We start from the raw sequence: 11,991 nt of genomic DNA, 5'->3' as shown, positions 1-11,991 counted from the left end.
AAAGTTACTGAATCTTTTTCAAAACCAATAATTGTCTACCGCATCTTTATGTAGCTAAACAGAGTTTTGAGAGTTTCTAGCATGAATACCATATTTAAAATTTACAGCTGCGGTAGTGTCTACTTACATCCATAAATTCTCTTTCCAAGTAGAAGAATTAGTGTCATATAATAAGTCTTGATCATTGACATGTCTCTTTATGAAGTTCTTTGGTTTAATTTTTATTTTAAAGTTGTGGTTTGTTTAGGGGCGCCTGGGTGGCTCAGTCTGTTAAGTGGCTGCCTTTGGCTCAGGTCACGATCCCAGGTTCTTGGGATAAAGCCTCACATCAGGCTCCCTGCTCAGCGGGGAGCCTGCTTCTCCCTCTCCCTCTGCCTGCCACTCCCCCTGCTTGTGCTCACTCTCTCTCTCTCTGTCAAATAAATAAATAAAATCTTAAAAAAAAAAGTTTTGGTTTGTTTTGCCTCTTGTAAATTTTGTGAAATAGTTTTATTTTCTTATCCTTGAAATTTATATATTGCCCTACATATTCCTTTCACTTAATCTACTAAACTGGAGAAAATTCCTAGAATCTCCAAATAATAGTAAAAAGGTTTGTCATATAGTTTTTAAGTCCAGACACAGAAAAAAAAGACAATATCATTAAGCCTATTAATCATCACATTTCCGCTCCATGAAAGCCACACAAATATTGGCAGTAAGGACAAGGATCATTCAAAAAGAGCCAGAGAGGTTATATTTAGGACATAATTTTTCTTACTTTGGCATGTGCACATTTGAAAATATCAGTGCTTAGGCGCACCTGGGTGGCTCTGTCGGTTAAGCCTCTGACTCTTGATCGCAGCTCAGGTCTTGATCTCAGGGTCATGAGTTCAAGCTCTGTGTTGGTTTCCATGCTGGGCATGGAGCCTACTTAAAAAAAAAGGAAAGAAAATATAAGTGCTTAAACTAAGTTATTTATAATATTCATTCACTTTATGACTTTTAATTAAGAGAAATTTGAAATGTATTGCCTAATACAGATTTAGTGTTGTAAGAGATCAGATATTTCCACAGCAGTGCTTGCAGATGTCAGAAGCACTCCAGTGTAGGTCAGCAAGGGAGCTGCCGACCGTCAGGGGGTCTGCTATTGTTTTATGCATGTTAAACTTAAAAAAAAAATGATTGTAACCTTCAAGAATGGGCAAATCCATAGAGACAGAAAGCAGATTAGCAGTTGCCGAGGCCTAGGGAGAAAGGGGGAATGAGGAGTAGCTGCTTCATGAATACAGGGTTTCCTTTTGGAGTGATGAAAACGTTCTGGAGCTAGATAGGGGTGATGGTTGCACGGCATCTTGAACATACTAAATGCCACTGAATTTTCACTGTCATGTGGTTAAAACAGTAAAGTTTATGTTATATGTATTTTACTACAATACAAAAGAAACCTTACTACAAAATGATAATTTTAAATTACATACAAGCACAAGAAGGAGATAAACATCACCAGCAATCCCACTACCCAGATGGAACCAGTGTTGCCACTTGGGTGACTATCCTCCCAGTTGTGTTCCTATACATGTAATTATGTTTCTGTCTTAGTTAAGTAACATAAAACAGAAAGACAGGAGTTCTCTGGAGACCATGGGCAGAAATGCAGCTGGGCCTCAGAAAAGGGCCAAGGCCTCTGGGAGCTGAAGGGTCATTGAGAGGTCGGGCAGTATGCCCTGTTCTGATCTCTTCTCTGTGGGCTCTGTGGGTCAGATCTCGTCTTTTCTTAGTTATCTTTCTTCACTTCTCCATCCACATGGCAGATTGCTGCCCCATAGCTACTCAATGTAGCTGCTGACATGTCAGCTATCCACAAATGCGCTGGTTCTCTCAGACCCAATTCCAAATTCTGCTCATGTTTTTTTGGTCACCTTTAGCCAGGGGATTCAGGTCAGGCAATATGAACAAGAACTAATTCAGATCATTTGCTCTGAAAAATTTTGAGACAGAAAGATATCATCCGCTTTAGCTATTTTCCAAGGCATGAAAAAATCATAATGATAATAACAGTTTATTCTAGAGGAACTTTAACAATATAGTACATATACAGTTGAAAACAATTTTCTACATTAGTAGATATGTCACAACCAATGGCAAAAGTAGGTGTGATTTTATTAATTAATTAAAAAGTTGATGTATACTATATTTTCAGTGAAGTCATCAATTTGGCACTTCAGATGGAATGCTCTGGAATTATTTTTTCTTAATTTATTCTCTGATTGAAGGTCAGGCAGCACTTAGGATGCACGTTCATAGGAGAGGATTTTAAGTAAGTATTCCTTTTTTTTTTTTTTAAGATTTTATTTATTTATTGGGGAGAAAGAGAGCATAAGCAGGGAGGAGGGGCAGATGGAGAAGGAGAAGCAGACTCCCTGCTGAGCAGGGCTTGATTCCAGGACCCCAAGATCATGACTTGAGCCGTAGGCAGATGCTTGACCAACTGAGCCACCCAGGTGCCCTAAGTAAGTATTCTTTTTAACTGAAAAGGGCAATTTGGGGTTTTGTTAAAAACAGTTTCAGTGAAGGATAATTTACATTCTACAAAATCCTCCTATTGTAAGTGTACAATTCAGTTTAATAAGTTTATGAAGTTGTGCATCCATCACTACAATCTCATTTTAGAGCTTTCTCTTCACCCACAGCAGACCCCTCTGCCCAATTGGAGTCAATCCCATTTCCACCTTTAGCCCAAGGCAACCACTAATTTATTTTCAGTTTCCATGAATTTGTAAAAAGGACAATTTTATAAAAATTTTTATAGACTTTGTGGAGCCCTCATATCATCATATACAAATAATGTCCAATTTAATGAGTGAGAAATAATAATTTCTTATTTGATCTTCATTAGAATATGTACTTCATTCACTAGCCCGTTTTTTCTACCATACATTCAAAATTATACATACAAATAGTTAAAGTATGTAAGTATGTATTTATAGGGAGTGATCTCATTTTTAAGTCCTCCTGAATTATCCCCCATCAGCTGCTGCTCCCTGCCCCTATCAGCTCTGTCCTTTTTTCTGCCAGTCACCATCTGGAACTCATGGGCTCTAGAATAGGATGCTGTTTTGTCCACACAGGCCCAGGGAGCATGAATGAGGAGCCAGCCAGACTTTCCTTTCTGCCTTGTTCCATATTGTTCATATGACTACTACCCATGCTTCTGAGGATACACCATGCTCACCAGAATTGGAATTGGAATTATCACATAGGAGAGGAAAAATTCAGAAGTATACACTGAAAAGTCTTCCTGAAGTCCTAGGTCTAAGTGCTGAAGGAGCTAAACCTTCCACAGGGACTCCTCCTCTTTCCTGTTTGAATCTCTTTCTTCTCTGTTAAAGTATCTCCTTCTAAACCCTGTCATACATAGATGTCCCCCACCCCTGCCACTTTCCAAGAAACTCTAGTCCCAGCACATAAGGATTGGTCTTACTGGAGATCCACACCTCTCTCTCAGCAGTCTAAGTGCTCAAGTATGAGTTATTGGAATTATACTCCAGAGAAGAGGGCCTGAAAACCAAAGTTGGTGGTGGCTCTCCAAGTGTCAGAACAGGTGGGCATAGGTGTGAGGGAAGACTGGTGCTCCAATCTCAGGAAGAGTGTCAGTATCTGTGGGTCACTTAAAATTGAGTTCTCTTGATATCTCTCCTCCAGTGGAAGTTGAACATATCTTTTATTCTCTGGACTGTCCAGGCTAACTAATGAATAAAATACACAAATACATTATCATGTTCATCATACCATCTCCCAAGGACAAATTTTAATTCTCAGAAGTAGTGCAGTAAACCCTTGAGGAGGAAGAGAACTATTTTCCTGCTGACTCATAATTTATAAGCCACTTCTCAATCAATAAAATCTGTCCTGTGTATTATTTACTGCACAGATATAATATAAACAGTATTGGTTCTTTTCCCTCATCCCCCCCTCTCCACTCTCTGCTTTCAAATTATGACCTCTCAGGTCTTCTAGGAAGACAAAGAAAACCTATTGTTAGCTCATAACTGTACCTTTTACGCCTGCTCCCTTAGCTGGATTAGACCTAGCTGAGGCTGTAAAATCAGTACTCGTAAGTTCTTGACTAAATTCTTGGCCAAGGTCATACTCTGTCTAGGGAGGATGAGAGGTTATGATTTCATTCTTCTAGTTGTAAGCACAAACATTATTATATGCTCTTAATCTACATGAATTTTACTTACTTTATTTACTAAACAACTCATAGACATAGTGGTATTTTGTTAGTCCTGTCCAGGGATGGTTTCCAACTATCACCAACACAATCTGTTGATAAGATAAAGCTGAGTTTATTGCTTGGCTTGGTAAGAACCACACCTCCTCAGAGCTTTGGCAGGGTCTCAAAGAGGGGAAGGTCAGGCCAGAATTTATTGAGAATTTGAAGTTTGTCTTAAGATAGGTCTTTCAATACAGGGATTTGATTAGAATCGGGTAAAGATCAAATAAAACAGTCAGGATTGGTGGAAACAATAAGGACTGGGCTGAGGCTAGGGCTTCAAAGAATTGTAGGGCACAAACTGCCTGTTGATGTCTTCCATTGGAGACTTTCTTTTGGGAAGTTCTGTGATGAACTCTCAAAGCTTGCTGGGGAAAGGAACTCCCAGAAAAGTATGAAGACGGAGGAATAAAAAAGAAAATTATGTAATGTAGAGAATAAGGTAAGTGAAGTAGTTTCAGTTCTCAGTGTCCAGGGTGGGTTGGATGTAGATGGGTTTGGTTCTTAGTCCCTTTCCAATCTCTCCAAGTGAGTTAAACTGTTGAAACAGATAAACTTCCAAATGTATGATGGCTCAACTGTGAAAGAACTTTACTTTTCACTCAGGTTAAGTCCAAAATAGGTGTTCCTGATTAATATATGGTTTTCCTCCTTGGGGAAAGAAGGACTCCAGCTTTTTAGAAACTGAGCTGCATTATCTCTTAAGGCAATGACCCCCACGTTTGAGCAGTCACCAGAATCACCTGGAGGTTTTGCTAAACCATAGGTTGCTGGGTCTTATCCCTAAAGTTTCTTGTCACATGACCCCACCTAGATACACAGAGAGCTAGAAAATCTTATCCCTTTGACTGAAAAAGAATTTTTGTAGAAAATGAACCTTAGTGTACAACTATCCAATTCTCTCTAGCCTATCACGTAACTACCAAAACTCCAAGAACACCCATCTTCCCACACATAGAGCATTCTCAATTCCTCCCAAGACCCATCCAATTTACTACATCCAGGTGGTACACAGTCCTCTTGATGAAACCCAAAAGTGACTCCTCATGGTTTATAGACTATAAAGCAAAAAGTTGTCTGCTCTACAATACATAATGGTGGACCAGGGACAGGATAAAATGCCCATTCAGACAAGAAAAATAAAGAAACACAGCAGTCATAGCAATTTGTCCATAGCAATGACAAAATCCTACAGGGCAGGCATTGATAGTGGTGGGAGAGCAGTTCATTTAGTGGATTCCAAGCATGTTGTCTAGAAAGAATTCCCTTTGGCCATAATCTCTGTGACCCCTTGTGGTCATGAATTCATTGTGACACTTAATAGGCTTCTGATCTATTTGCATCCAGGCAGTTCAATGTGCTTATAACCGCACCCAGGGCAGAATTCTGAAGCCTAAATCTATTTCTCCATTTCTTTGCCCCCTATTGCTCTCTTAATGGGTACTACATTGAGGCCTTTTGAAACAGTAGATGAGAATGCTGCATTCTTTTTTTTTTTTTTTTTTAAGATTTTATTTATTTACCTATATGGGAAAGAGAGAGAGAGAGAGAGCACAAGTGGGGGTGGGTAGGTGGATGAATAAGCAGACTCCCTGCTGAGCCTGGGATCATGACCTGAGTGAAGGCAGACACTTAACCAAATGAGCCACCCAGGTGCCCCATAATGCTGCATTCGTGAAGGATTGTTGCTTTAGGTATAAGTTTTGGTACCAAAGATGTCTTCCAGTCTTGTCTCTTACTGTTGGGGTCTTGCAGTCAGTTTCTGCAACCCTTAGAAGTCCCAAATGTTTGGATTTTCTCTATTACCTTCCATTTCTGCTTACAAGCTGGCCAGTTCTTCCCAGATGTCCATCTTTTTTTTTTTTTTAATAATAACTTGCTAAAAGCAGAAAGTAAATGTCAGCATACACTATCATGCCAAATCTTACCAACCATTTCCACTAAAGCTACTGACTCGTAGACTCTGGTCTTTCCAACTCATCAGTTAAGACAGTTTTGCCAAATATGTTATGGCTGCATGAACTGAATCTGTGTTTATTTGGCTTTTGATATTAGCTTCTTTAACTGCTTCCCCTCATCACTAACTGAGCTTCACATATTTTAGATTTTTGTCCTATCGATATCATATTTCTAATACTAATTTCTGTATTAGTTAAGGTAAATCTGGCTGCTATAACAAATGAACCAAAAAATTTAATAGCTCAGTCATGATAGATGCTTATTTCTCATTCATGTACAGTTCCACGAGATTCTTAATTGCTGGCAGCTTCCATCATTGTAGTGATAGGCCTGACTGGAGCTCTGCTATCTCCTAGGGCTTCAGTGTCCTTGGTTTGATGCTCTGCATCTCGCTTACAGTCAGAAGAGATTGTGGGTTAGGCATATCCTCTTCTTAACATCGCTGGTCTGGAAACACACGTCACTTCTGCTCACATTTTGTTATTGAGAATAAGTCACATGGCCATACCTAGGTGTTAGGAATGACAAAACATTAGTCACTACCTGAGTAATCCCTTTGTGGCAAAACTCTACACTGTGGAAGGGAAGCACAAATCTGTGGTGGCCATCTAGTTGTGTGTCACACTAGCAGCCCTATCATTAGAACCATCCAGTCAAAATCTAACTTGGATATTCTACCAGTTAAAATGGCTTTGGACTGTTAGAAATAAGAGTGACTTAAACAAGATCAGAGTTTATTTCTCTCTCACATAAGACATGCAGAACTGGGCAGTCTTCCTAGATGTGGCTGTTTCATCAAGTCATCCAAAACTCAGATTCCTTCTACCTTTCTGCTTTACCATCCTTAGCTCTTAGCTTCTGTTTTTCAAAATGGCTGCTAGGTCTCTAGACATCACATTCACATTTCAGGCTTGAAGAGGGAAGAAGGGTGAAAATACAGAAGAGTCTATTTTTTAAAGAAGTTTCCTGAGATTCCACTTAACAACATTGGTTGATATCTCATTGACAATGACCATATCTAATTTCAAGGAAGGATGGTAGATATAGAATTTAGCTAGACACAATGATACACCAACAATATAGGCATTTTTTCATGAAGAAAGAAGGGGAGGTCAAGATGGAGTAGTACACGTGAGAGCCTTGCCCTTGGCGAATTGTGGATGATTGTGGTGGGGTCTTTATGATGGTACCATAGGGGCTGGTATCTTTCAAGCAATCAAAGGTTTTTGCAATTCTCCAGTGGGAGTAAACCACAGACTGTGAGGGAGTTTGACAGGTATTAAAACCAGGGCTCTGCAGTTGGGAGGTAGCTTTGCAGTTTGGGGAGGTTTATTTTCCATGATTGACTGCAGTATGGTTCAAGTTAGAGGGAAAGAAGATCCCTGGAACTCCATCACAAGTGGTGCCTTAACAGGAGCCATACTGGCAGCAAGAAATGGACCAGTGGTCATGGTTGGGTCAGCTGCAATGGGTGGCATTCGCCTAGCTTTAATTGAAGGTGCTGGTATCTTATTGACAAGATTTGCCTCTGCACAATTTCCCAGTGGTCCTCAGTTTGCCGAAGACCCCTTTCTGTTGCCTTCAGCACAGTTACCATTCTCACTTTCTGGAGACTATTGACAATATCAATAGGACTTCTTTCCTAAGATTTTTTAGACGAATGAGCTATAGTTCAAGAAGGAATTTCAGAAGGTAAGCTAGAGTCTGTTTTTAAAACCACAAGTGGGACAGCTATGGCCAAATAGGCTTTGAAGAGACACTTAGCTCTTTTTTCTATTTAAAGGAACATGGGGGATGGGACACCTGGGTGGCTCAGTGGGTTAAGCCTCTGCCTTCGGCTCAGGTCGTGATCCCAGGTCCTGGGATCGAGCTCCATGCCAGGTTCCCTGCTCTGTGGTGAGCCTGCTTCTCCCTCTCCCTCTGCCTGCCGCTCCCCCTGCTTGTGCTCTCTCTCTCTCTCTGTCAAATAAATAAAAATCTTTTAAAAAGTTTATAAAAAAAATAAAGGAACATGGAGGAGAGGAGAAGCAGATGTTAGAGGATAATAAATTTACTTATTCACATCTGGATTATATTTGTGATAAAAATAAATGTCTAATATCTTTAAAAGAAAATCTAATAAATGCTTAGAAGACGAAGGACCAAAGGGCAAACAACAATGAAACGTGACCCTCATTTCCTTGGGGACTTCTCTGCTTGGGTTTGTGTATTCTGTAAGTCAAACAATAAAAAACTCCTGGAAAAAAAAAAAAGAAAGAAGGGGAGAATAGATATTTGGGTAGTCGGATAGTGCCATAGTGTCATTCTAAATATAGAAAGGAGGAACATGTAGCTTCTTGCTACATATCAGGGTAATAATGGTTCAAGATGGCACATTGGGTACTTTATTCCCTCTGGTTAATCAAATGAATAGGGTAAGTGTAAAAACTACAAATATTTTTAGTGTGTGTCCTTTTCCAAGAGTCAAATTCCAATTTATAATGTCTAAATTATTAGCAATTAACATCCCTATTTGTGTGTTGAACAAATTTCCTATACTTCAATCTGGTGTTTCCCCAACCACACCACACATATTCACTTATGAAGTGTGTCAGTTAATTAACACATGTTAATTTAATCTCTACAATGTACTCTACAACTTGAAAGTTGCTGGAGAAAATGAAAAAAAGACATAGGACACAAGGACCTTGAATTCAGGGACTATTAAGTTGAATATATAAGATCAAATAATATTCTAATACATATCAAAAGACTTACAAGTTTTGCAAACTTTCAGATCTATCAAATCTACTCAGAAAAATACAAACTGAGGAAATTATCATGGGCATATGGAAAGAATTAACTATAAGCATGGTCATTAAAGTATTGATTATAAAAACAGCAAACTAAAAAACTGCAATTTCAATAACAGGGATTGCTCCAGAAATTATGGTGCTCCCATGCAACTGAATACAATGTTATCTAGATGACTGTGAAAGAATACTTCAACATATAATGCACATTCATGATTTATTGTTAGGTGGAAAACATACATCTTACTGAAAAAGATGTACTTTTTGCATTGTCAGCGTTGTCTATAAGCTATCTCCCTCTTCTCTGAGAACTGTCCCTCAGATCACAGAGACCCCAGTCCACCTTTTTACCAGTGACTTGTGTCTGCTGATTGGATCTCCTGGCCCAACCTGGGCAACCAAATTCTGCCTTTTAGTAATTTGAAATTGAGATTTGCAAATGCCAGTCTGTTTCTGTTGGTGATTTGAATACAGCATGAATAACTCAGGTGCTGGTTTACAGTGATGTACATTTAACCATATATATGGGGAAGCAAAGAAGTGTATCTATAGAGAGAAAAAAATGAAGCATATCTATAACGAGGGGAACTGAGGCCAGAAACCATGTGTTTTCAGAAGGTTCTGATGACCAATTCTAGGTTCTAACCCTGGCTTTGGAGTCCATTAGACACCCTGTTTCCTTTTAATAATTCTCTTTGTTCTCTAAGCTGGTCTGACAGGCTTACTGTTACTTGCAACCCATGTCAGATCTCCTCTTCAAAACCAAGAGTAATTTCTAAGAATATAGGAATACCATCATTGCTTATTAGGAGGTATCTGGGCATTTGTGACAGTATATAGGGCAAATTGATGCTAAAAATTGTTTCCTTATACTCGTGACTTGATGAAACTCTCATGGGCAAGGTTCTTAAAAACATCTTGGGGAATGAATGCTCTTTTGGATGAAAAATGTACCTGGTTTGTGCAGATACTTTCCTCTTGTTAGAGCTTAAAAATCCCTTTGAAATATTGTGGGAAACCATTTCCTCCCTAGATTTGTCTTTGTAAGAGGACTTTTTGGAACTCAAGTTTGAGTCTGTTGCCAAACAGAACATTGAGGAAATTATTTTGGAGAATTTTTATGGTAAAATATCTTCCTGTTACCCTCAAAACAAGTGATCAGACATTTTTATCCTATTTCATCTACATCTATTTGCAAAGCTATTTTATTTGCACTTTTATCTGTGAAGACATCATTTAAAAGGACTTACGTTATGCTCAGTCTCCTACAATAACTAGAATAGAAGATGTTGTAGCAATCAAGCAGCTTGAAATGCTCTTATTGATATGTTTTCAAAGTGAAAAAAATCTTACTTTGTTTTACTCAGGTTTTAATTTATCTTGAAACTTTAAAATACATTTTAAAAAGAGTCAGGTTTGAAGTATATATTGTTAAAAAAGAGACAAAATACCTCAAATAGAGTCACTTGTGCTAAGTCCCACATCACCAAACTGAGACTTAATACCCAACTTAATTATAGTTTCAACCTCTCCCGGGAGTGGAATTTTAAATCAATCTGGAATTATCTGGTTAGCACTAGTGAGATAATCTTTCTGATAGGCCCTTGCTATCTTCTAAAGGAAGGTGATCTTGTCACAAAAAATCCATTCTTGGCTACTAACTTTCTTGTCCTTCCCCCCTTCTGCTTAGAAGTCATTTTGTACAACTCCTTGGAGCTCCCTTCTATCTGCTAGATGGAATGCTGCCTGATTCATGAATCACTGAATAAAGCCAATAAGATCTTTAAAATTTACTCAGATGAATTTTGTTTGTTTAACAATATTGGTGGCAGTGGTGGGATCTGAGGGAAACTTCTGTTGGCTTTAGGGACAATGAGAAACACAGGCACTGGTACCCAGGAACCCTTTGCATTCTCTTTCTTTTTTTTTAAAGATTTTATTTATTTATTTATTTTAGAGAGAGAGACAGAGAGAGAGAGAAAGAGAGCCTGCATGTGAGAGCATGAGTTGGGGGAGGGACAGAAGGAAAGGAAGAGAGAGAATCCCAAGCAGACTCCCCGCTGAGCATGGAGCCTGCCTCTGGGCTCATCTCACGACCCATGAGATCATGACCTGAGCTGAAACCAAGAGTAGGATGCTTAACTGACTGTGCTACCCAGACACCCCTGAATTCTCTGTCTTTCTTGCCATTTCTGAGGGTCATAAGTAAGTTCCTCTCCATTCTGAACTTCACTTTCTTTCTGTCAAGCTCACAATCTAATTGGCTTTCCAGTCCAGGGCTTAGCATGTCAGCTTGAGCTGGCAGATGGTTCCACCTGGAACCCGAGTCTCTAGCCCTTGGTTAAGTCTGTAGTTCTGCATTTGATTGGAACCTTCAGCTCTTGGTTCAGTTCCAAGATTCCACATTAGGAAGTATTGGTTGTTCAATCTGCAGTCCTCATTTGTTTGGATTTGCTGGTTCAGTACTTTCTCCAGTCCCTAGTTCCACGTTGACAATTGCTGGTGATACACCCATGAACTCTACTGGCCAGTCCACAGTAACATCTCTTTGGTTACTGCTGATGTGTTGATGTGCACATGTTTATCTTGTTTTGTGTAAATAAAATTAGTGGGCATGGGTCGACTTAAAAGCTATTAAAATGCTAACCACTTAATTCAAAGACTTCTCTGTTAACATAACTTGGTCATGGATTGGGTTAGATTGACACTAGGTCACCTGCCAACCTCAAGAAAATTTCCATGCAGTGAGGCACACTGTAAAACACCACACAATCCCCAACTCAGTGGCATGCTCCTCTTAGGCATTAATTTGGCTCTGAGAGACTCAAGGCTTAGCTAAAGAAATGGGACCCTTAGTTCCAAAGAGTTGAGCATGCCACCTTCCAGCACAACTGTTTATTTTATATCTAAGAATTGTGGTCCCAGAAGCTGTAGATATCTACAAAAATGGCAAAATCTTACTAAAATTTGTGTCCTGAGAAC

The 11,991-nt window shown here is 39.2% G+C and overlaps 1 pseudogene; it reads left to right on the top strand.

Annotated features, from left to right (window-relative positions):
- The first annotated feature begins 7,334 nt into the window (after positions 1 to 7,334).
- LOC118524522 (mitochondrial import inner membrane translocase subunit Tim17-A pseudogene) lies at positions 7,335 to 7,849 on the top strand (annotated as a pseudogene).
- Positions 7,850 to 11,991: the final 4,142 nt, after the last annotated feature.

This window comes from Halichoerus grypus, chromosome 14, assembly GCF_964656455.1.
Source record: "Halichoerus grypus chromosome 14, mHalGry1.hap1.1, whole genome shotgun sequence".
Taxonomy (NCBI): Eukaryota; Metazoa; Chordata; class Mammalia; order Carnivora; family Phocidae; genus Halichoerus; species Halichoerus grypus.
Note: the sequence above shows the minus strand (reverse complement) of the source record. Positions and strands in the feature narration are given on the sequence as shown.